Raw genomic sequence first — 10135 nt, forward strand, 5'->3', positions numbered from 1 at the left:
TAACAACTGTTAAATAATGGAAATATTACTTAATCAAAAACATATTATTGCATCATTTATTAAGTATTAACAATAATGTATAAACATATTTTAGATATAGGCTTATTTACTATGAACAAACTATTTACAACTGTGTGAACAAATGCTTTACTGATGATAATTTAGAAATTACTAATAATGATCAAACCATTAACTGATAAGTAACAAAGGCTTAATAAATGATGAATTGTGTGTAGTTATTATAAAGTGTTACCAAATGTTTAAATGTTAAATGTATTACATGTCCTGTGGTTTTCCTCCTTCATTAATGTTACGTATAAGTATAAGTATACTGTATAAGTATAAGTTGGGGCAGCCGTGGCCTACTGGTTAGCACTTCGGACCTGTAACCGGAGGGTTGCCTGTTCGAACCCTGACCAGTAGGCACGGCTGAAGTGCCCTTGAGCAAGGCACCTAACCCCTCACTGCTCCCCGAGCGCCGCTGTTGATGCAGGCAGCTCACTGCGCCGGGATTAGTGTGTGCTTCACCTCACTTTGTGCTGAGTGTGTTTTACTAATTCACGGATTGGGATAAATGCAGAGACCAAATTTTCCTCACGGGTTTAAAAAAGTATATATATTTATACTATAATTAATATACTTACTATACTGAATATACTTATACTTACTATACTTACTATACTGAATATACTTATACTTACTATACTGAATGTGGCAGGTGATCTACTGTATAGGCTTCATAAAATAAAATAAACAGATTGCTAATGGCCTACAAGCTGATCTGATGTCTAATGTGTGATCAGTGGAATATGGGGAGGGAAGTGGCAGTGTTTTTTTGCACGTCTGCAGAAGTCAGCCAAATATGAGGGGACTGACATGCGATTCTCTGTGCTTAATGAAAATATACATTATTCCCAAATCACAAAATAATGGTCGAATATTACTAATGATATTTCATTGTTATTGTTATCAAAAATGACCGATTTACACATTCCATGTACCATAAATATGGCAATTTTCATCAGATTGCCTTAAGATCTTATGATATCCTTCACAAAAGGCTTTCGAACACATACAATTTATTGTGACTACTTTCTTTGAATTTTGAGTGATTTATTCAACGTAGAAACACTTCTTTTGTTTACGGTCAAAAATGACCGCCATAGGAAATGAATGAGTAATTTTCATCCAGGAGATGAAAGACATCTCCGTACACACACTCCTAACACTTACCACCAATATTCCCACACATGCATGCATGCACACACAGAAGCAAACACAAACCCCACACACATACACGCACACACACAAACAGACACACATACACACACATGTTCACCCACTCACTCTCTCTCACACACACACGCACACACACTCAGTTCATGTTGCCACTTGTGCGTGTGACCCACCAATGTTCGCACACATATGCATTCACGCACATACAGAAACACACCCACCCACACGCACACAAACAGACACACACACACACACATGTACACCCACTCACACACACACACACAAAATACAAAATACACACACACACACACACACACACACACACACACACACAGAGAGAGTTCATGTTGTCAGTTCATGTTGTCATGTTGCCACATGTGCATGTGAACCGCCAATGTTTGCACACACATGCATGTATGCACACACAGAAACACTCACACCCACACACACACACAAACACAGACACACACACACACACACACATACAAATACACACATTTACACCCACTCTCTCTCTCTCACACACACACACACAGTTCATGTTGTCATGTTGCCACTTGTGCATGTGAACCACCAGTGTTCGCACACATATGCATTCACGCACATACAGAAAGACACACACCCACACACACACAGAGACAAACACACACATTTTGTAGATGTTAATGTTCTAATAAGGTTCTGTTTACAATATATGTTCTACTAAATTATACTTTTTGTCATGGTATTGGTATTTAACAGCAGTTCTAACTGTCCGGTCAAATTTGACCGCGACCAGTATATTAAGGGGGGTAGCAACAAACAGTGTTTAAAGGTTAAAAATATGCAGGGCACCAAAAACATTTTGCTCGTAAAAAATCATCATACCGCATATTGTGGCGGGTCTGTTATTTAGCCTACTGTAGGCTGCGCAAACCACAGGCTTTTATTTTCAAAAGCAGATTTCGATTTTTCGTTAACCACTGTGTAGCCAAGCCTTATGCCATACCCAAGTAGCCTTAATCGAGGTCATTTTTAATTATGCATGATTTATTTTGTTATTGAATTCGTAGGCTGGGATTCCTTTCGGCAACAATTGTGTTTAAAGGTAGCCTCCTGCTTTTTCAGAAGGGGCGGCAGGCAGGCTACTGACAGAGCGACGTACAGTGACAGAGCGACGTACAGTTGCAGAGCGACGCACAGTGGCTGAAAGTGGTACTACAGTTTCACGCAGCTTCACGTCACATAATGCGTGAATGAAGTGGCCATTTCAAAGTAAAGGCCACTGTAAGACATTTCTGTTATACACCTGTCCTATCTGAAGTTAGGAAAACACTGACTTTGGAGTGGCTGTTCTGTAATGACTTTCTAAACTAGTTACCATAGTTACCAAACAGATAAGGATTTGCGAGTTTCTCCATACGATACAGCGGCCACTGCCGCATATCGTTTACCCACTCCATAGAGATGAATAGCCATGGGTAGCAAAGTTTAATATTGCAATCTGACCTCCTGATGGCATTTGTCGTTTTCCTCCCAAGTTAGCCTCTCCATCCTCTTCTGCCGTGTTATCCCAATGAAGCTAACTAGACGTAGCTAGCCGACCGGAAGTTTAAAGACAAAGTGGAAGACAAGAAATTAAAAAAAAAAAAATGGGCGGGACTGAATAAGAGATATAAAGATCGAAGAGTCAAAGCTAACATTGCATACAGGCCTTTAAAAGCCAAACACAAGTCAACAGACAACAATCAATTATAAGGTACCAAGCTTTATAATAACAGAAAAGACCTCCACTTTATTAAAGAAAGAGTTCTCTCTTTTGTCTAGACTACTACGAGGCAGAACAGCCTTGAGTAGCAATGCTTTTAAATCATTTCAGAGAAAATGCAGAGAGGAATGTCTTTGCCATTGTGATTCATAGCTAAGGAGAACAATACAAATAAACATAATCTCAATGATTTCTCTAAAAGCACCATTTGCCCTTGATTGCACATATTGCAGATATTTTCTTGAAAGCCTGCTGGTGGAGTATGTGTGTGAGAGAGACCCATTTCCATCTTGTGTGTGTGTGTGTGTGTGTGTGTGTGGATAGAAAAAGCCATTTCCAGCTTGTGTATGTGTGTATGTGTGTGTGTGTGTGTGTGTGTGTGTGTGTGTGTGTGCTGCTCATGTGTGTGAGTGAGCAGGTCAGTGATTGAGGCAGATGAAGGCCTCAGATCTGAGATGAGCTGTGGTAGTAAATATCCTGCATTACGCTCCAGCCTCCAAAGCTCCATTGAGCAATTTGTCCTCCTCCTGTGTGCCGGGCTCTTCAGACCCCTCCCTCCTCCCCTCCATGTGACTCCCCATCCTGATGGCCCTCAGATGGGGAAGATGCCATCTCCACCGCGCTCCACCAATCAGCCAATCAGCTCTCTGTATTCCACTGATGGAGCCACACAGCTGGACAGACCCCCGACCAGCTGGGCAAATATTGGGGCGACTATTTAAACGGATCTGATCAAACAAACAGCATCAGCAGAGATTGAGAGGCAGCAGGGTGACACGTGAGGCAGAACTGAGCAGAACTTTTAAAGTCAGATCAATACCAACAGCAGACATGACTGACTGATAATCAATTAAATGAATGCTTTGTAATTGCTGAGCAGCAGTATAGAGTCATTCCATCTCTTCTAGAATAAACCATACATTCTAAAAACAAATGTGTTAAAAACAACACAACTTGTGTTGTTTTTAACACATCTCTGTGTCCAGATAGGAACAACACATTCGTTTTAAGAGTGTATTGAGACATAAATGCATACTTTAACACATACACACACACACACACACACACACACACACACACACACACACAGACACACACACACACACAACATTAGAGAGGGAAAAGTGCAGTGTAGTCACGCACAAAAAAAAGAAAATGTGAAAATTGCCTCAGGGTTGATGGTGGAACTAGAAGTACTGATAACTCCAGCCTTTGACCTCTGTACAGTCAAACCTCTACCACAAGGCACACACACACAAAGGCATTCAGACACACACAAAAAATGTTCAAACATGCACAAAAGCATTCAGACACACACAATGTTCACACACGCACAAAAGCATTTTCAGACACACACACACACACACACACACACACACACACACACACACACACACACACACACACACACACACACACACACAAAAGCATTCTTCACAGATGCACATACACACACACACACAAACACACACACCCATTGAAACATTCCTTCAAACACCCACAGATGCAACGCACACACACACACACACACACACACACACACAGTTGATAGTTCCTCCCTTCCTAAAGTTCCACACTGCTGGTTCTGTCCTGGCTGTGTTTCTGTAGAGCAATCTGTCAGCCAGCAGACAATAATCGTTTCAGCTTATCTACCTTTCTCAGGTGTGCACCGGATAAAGATGATTCCCACCAACAGCCCAACACCGTCACATCTGAAAAAGGGCCGTGTGTGTGTGTGTGTGTGTGTGTGTGTGTGTACATGTCGGCGAGGCAAGCTCTATCTCGACCAAAACACCCACTCTAGTAATGTGGCCACCAGCTACGGAAGAACAGCCTTTTTATAAGAAGGTTGTGATATGTGAAGGCCAGGACACACCAAGAACAGACGCAGGTAGCAGACTGACCACTGAAAAGAAAGTTACAGTGAGATCACTAGAGTGAGAGCTACAGTAAGATTAACACTAGAGTGAGAGTTACAATAAGATTAACACTAGAGTGAGAGCTAGAGTAAGATTAACACTAAAGTGAGAGCTACAGTAAGATTAACACTAGAGTGAGAGTTACAGTAAGATCACTACAGTGAGAGCTACAGTAAGATTAACACTAGAGTGAGAGCTACAGTAAGATCACTAGAGTGAGAGTTAAGGTCGAGTTCTGGGTAGCAGCACTTTCACTGTTGAATTCATCTGTTTGCATGATCCAATACCAAACTAGTTAAATATACCAATTATTTTATACAGGAAGTTTATATATATTTAATCCTACAGGAAGTATATATATATATATATATATATATATATACATTCTTAGTTGCCAACCATTCTGTTTTATACTTGAAAATACAATGGATGTATAATGTAAGGATCTGGTAGTCACGTTTAACTGAATATCTAGAGCTAAACCAAGACTGTGTATTCTTAATCCCAGGAGCTGTGGTACCAAAGAGAAGTCTTTACAGTCTGCAGTCTGAATTCACACCTTAGGAAGTGCTGAGTGGACGCTCTGAAGTGAAGGAAGTGCATGACAGAATGAGTTCGACAAATTTACGGAGTGACATTGCAGTTTGGCTATAAAACTATAGCTTTTTCAAAGTGGATTTTTATACCGCAGCTCTCTACTGTGAGAGAGTGATTCATGTCTGTAAATGGGGGCAGGCGGCCCAGACTGTCCCGGCAGCTTGCCGCGCCACTGTGCCAAGGCCGCGGGAACCTCGTGTGTCCCACTCCCGGCGGAGCCGAGGTCGTGCGTGCGAACGCCGTGTTTTCGCTTACGGCCGTGTTGTTTTCGCTCTCCAGCCATAAATCTGTTCGCACCGCCATCATCACCATCACTCAAGCCTTCTCTTCTGCTCCACCGCCGCCACACAGCTCTTAAAACACACGTCTTCAAAACAGCGCAGCACTTAACACACACACACACACACACACATGCACACAGCCATTGTTTACACGGCGCCATTAACCCCGCCGTCCCACCCCCCACCAATCCACCACACACACACACACACACACACACACACACACACACACACACACACACACACACACACATACACCTCCTCCTTTGATAAATCTGATCTGTCTGCAGTGCAATTAAAGCACATCAAAAGCCGACCGCCCCCACACACCACAACCTTGCTGTCTCTTTCTCTCTTTCCTCTCCTCTCTCTCATCCTCTCTTTCTTTCTATCTGTCACTCTTTCCCTCTATCGCTCTCTCCATCTCTCTCTCTCATGTCTTCCTCTGGAGCTGAGCTCTCATCAATATTCAATACTGTGTAAAGGCCTGGCAGCCAGTGAACTAGAGAATCACATACAGAGACAGAGATAGAAAGAGAGAGAGAGTGGGAGAACCAGAGAAAAGAGCCAGAGAAAAGACAGAGTGAGTGAGAGAGAGAGAGAGAGAGAGAAAAGAGTGAGCTGAGGCCAGGGTTTAGGAGCGGAGGATCTCTGTACCTTTGATGTCCAGAGACGTGGGGCTCTACTCCATGTTGGGGTGTGAGAGAGGCGTTAGGTCGTCTAGTGGTGTCCACCCAGCTTCGGAACCGATCTCAACATCACACACTCCCACACATTACACACACCTACAGGGGGGAACACACACACGGCACAGAAGGTCAGAGCCCAGGCACACTTTACATCACATATTCATTTTAACATTACACATTCCTCCAGTGCAACTATTTTAGAATATGCCATGCATTTTACCAGCAATGCACTGCACTGCTGGTTAAAAGCATAGAATTATATAAAGTAACAGGACATTGAAATTTTACTCATATAAGAAGATGTCTGAGAACACACACTCCATGATGAGAACTGTGGCGCAGACAAACACAAAAACTAACCCACACTCAAACGCACACACACACACACACACACACACACACACACACACACACACACACACACACACCACACACACACACACACAAACACATTCACTGGAGCTCAAACAGTTTAAGTATCTCATCCTTGTTCATCCTTCCTCGTGACTGGTTGCTCTGAGGTCAACCAATCAATTCCTCCAGTTCGACTGGCTCAAACAATGTGCAGTGCAATGTGAATTTCATTGTACATAAGACCATGACTTCTACTTGTCAATACTGTAAAGGCTTTGCTGTTGGTAATGTTTTTTGCCCACAAAGGTTGATTTGGTAGTGATTTATGAGTTTTTGACTGTAAATAGGCTTGGTTATTGATTGGCTGCTGTGTGATATCCCCAACCTATAGTGGATATCACTATAGTTTAACATATCTTCCTGTGTATATTTCAAATTACAGCCATAGTGCTCACACATGGACACAAGCTCCACAATCCAGACCCATAGAACAGCGAACTCAGTCAGGAACACACTGCAGCACACACACACAAAACAGCTTTTTTATAGTTAAAAAAAAAAAGGTGGAAAGCACATTTGAGATAAAAATCCGACTGCACTCGGTGATAAAACAAGAAGCCAAGGGAAAGGAGAGAGAGCGCAGTGAAACAATAACTGTGATTTGTGCCTCACTTGAGCCTCTAAAGCACTTTCAAGTTAATTGTCCTTTCTTTATCTCTGCCGCAAAGTCAGAGAGGCAATCCTTTTCGCCTTCTTGTTCTGCTCAGATGTACGGTTATTTTATTTTATTTATTTCTGAAGGTACAGGTTACAGACAAACCCATCTTGAAATCACGCAGAGGCTTGTTCGACTTCAAAGCCTTGCCATAATTGCAGCACATGAGGCTTGGTAATCAATTTGTTTCATTTACTTTCACAGGAGGAGGGAGGAAGTTGTCAACTCATTAGGATTCAAAGACAGATTGCACAATATGGCGAGATAATTTTATGGTAAAGGAGAAAGTAACAAGATTGCCAAAGACTGACCTTTTCTTCTGTAAAAAAGACTATACACTCACTTCGATGAGCTTCCAAATCACTTAACAACAACATAAAAAAAACACTTGTGGATTGCTCATGCTTGATACTGGAGGCATTCACTGCCAGCATTGTTGTAGAATATTTGTTGTTGAGACAGAAAGAAAACTTTAAAAAGAATTAAGTCAAATAATTATTTTCTGCCTCTCTTTCTTCTGTGGCTAGAAGCTTTCTCAAGTTACTGACTCAACGACTTGTACAATGGCAACAATGAGCAGAGTCCGCAGGCAGGACAAGCAGGCTCTTTCTGAAGATACTGACACAGGCACGTGGAACATGTAGCAGTGCGGTAATGGTGTTTGGCTCTTTTCAGCACGCTTTCTCTCTGATGAGAGGCTCTAATTTGAGTTGAGGTAATAGCTGTAAAGATTAAAGGTGTGCGTGTATCAGGAGACACCATGAAGCTGGCGTGTAAATGTTGGATGAAATAAATATTTTCAGTCCCTGGAACCCAGTTAGGAGCTTAATGAGTGGGAGAGAGGAGCTGAGTAAATCTTTGCAAATGAATCACGGGGAGAGTGTGTGTGTGTGTGTGAGATGTGTGTGTGTGTGTGTGATGTGTGTGTGTGTGCCGTATTCTCAGTAGAGATCTCAGCCCTCAGTCCCCTCCAGTCTTTACTACCCACTCACTCACTCACTCAGCCAGAAACACAAATGTGCACTCTCATTCCTTTCCCCCTCTCTTTTACTCTCTCTCTCCTTCTCTCTCTCTCTTTCTCTTTTCTTCACACTCTGTTTGCCTCCCTAAAGTGAACAACTTGTACCACAACTCCCTTCCCGTAGAATAAAGCCTTAATTGCAGAACACTAAAGGAAGTGCGTTTTTACCCCAGCTCTGCGCACTGGCATAACTGCAGGGAGAAAGAAAGGGATGAGGAAAAGAGGAAGAGAAGAGGAGAGGAAGGAGAGAAAAGAGCTAAGAAAGCTCTTACACAGGAACAGCTGGAGGAATATATGACCCGTCTCCAAGGACAGAGAGGAGAGAGGGAGGAGAGAAGAGAGGGATGAGAAGAGGGGACAGGAGGAGGAGAGAGGAGGAGGGAAGAGAAGGATGAGAAGAGGGGAGAGAAAGGACAAGGACAGGACAGGAGCAGGGGAAGAAAATAACAGAAGAGGAGGAAGAGAGGAGAGGGAGGAGGGAGGAGGGAAGAGGAGAGGGGGAGGGGAGGAGGAGAGGAGGAAGAGAGGATAGGAGGAGAAGGAGAGGAGGAAGAGAGGAGAGGAGGAGGAAGGGAACAGGAGATGAGAGAAGGATTTCTCTCTGGTCAGGTGATGTCCATTACCCAGACCCTGAGGAAGCTGCTTCATGTCATCTGCAGGCAGCGTCCCAAACGAGTAGACAGCCATCATAACCAGTCTCATTACAGCCCTGTGGAAGCCCAGGCCAGGATGCACTACTACTCAGGCATGCTCAGGTGTGTAACACATCTAATGGAGATGGATGGGGCTACATGGGAGGAAAATGGCTTCCCTCTGCATGGGAAAATCCCTCTTCAGCCCACACTTCGTGCTCCTACATTTTAATGTAAAATTGGCCGTGCTTTCGATATTTGCATTTGCATCGGTTTCTGGAGAACGACTTCAGGAATAACTGATGAGGTAAAAGTTGAGCGCCATTTTGCTTGACAAATATCGGCTGTTGGTTTATTCACCGTGCATCCGCTGGGTTGCTGTGGGGCAGATTTTAAAACACACACACATCTTCTGCAGAGCAAATTCCCCCTCGATTGAACATCCTGTGCAGAGTATTGGAGCCTCCTCAAGGGTGAGCAGCACAGAACCAGCCCTGAACTCCACTCCAAGAGGCTCCCGCTGGGCTGAGGCACATGGGGCCCTTATCTGGCCCTGATGTGGCCTCGATCTGGCTGCTATTTGGGCCTCCAGATCCATTCATCTGCAGAGAGCGTGTCAGGCATTTTATGATGGTCTGAAGGTCTGACTTGTATTTCTTGTATTGATCGAGAATACTAAGTTCTGCACTGAAACGCCCCTGGTCTGGACTGAGGTAGACATATTACAAATTCATTCCAGTCCAGAGAATACAACACACATAACTCTGGGTCAAAGACACACTTTCCTGTTCAACAGTGTGCACCAAAGGATGGTTTTTAAATGACTATAAACAGCCAAGTAGGAGCTGAAAAGAGGATAATGCACATAGCCAATGTCTATAGCAGACTAAAAGGCTGGAAGGTATCAGGTTATTCATAAAGCACTGTGGTCAGGCCTCTTATCT

At 43.3% G+C, this 10135-nt stretch overlaps 1 protein-coding gene across 1 annotated transcript in view; it reads right to left on the bottom strand.

The window, feature by feature from the left end:
- grik4 (glutamate receptor, ionotropic, kainate 4) overlaps window positions 1–10135 on the bottom strand; it is a 342198-nt gene that overhangs the window by 251918 nt on the left and 80145 nt on the right. The window contains 1 exon segment of the mRNA XM_048265809.1: window positions 6438–6565. The gene's annotated coding sequence lies outside the window, so the exon portion shown is untranslated.

This window comes from Alosa alosa, chromosome 16, assembly GCF_017589495.1.
Source record: "Alosa alosa isolate M-15738 ecotype Scorff River chromosome 16, AALO_Geno_1.1, whole genome shotgun sequence".
Taxonomy (NCBI): Eukaryota; Metazoa; Chordata; class Actinopteri; order Clupeiformes; family Clupeidae; genus Alosa; species Alosa alosa.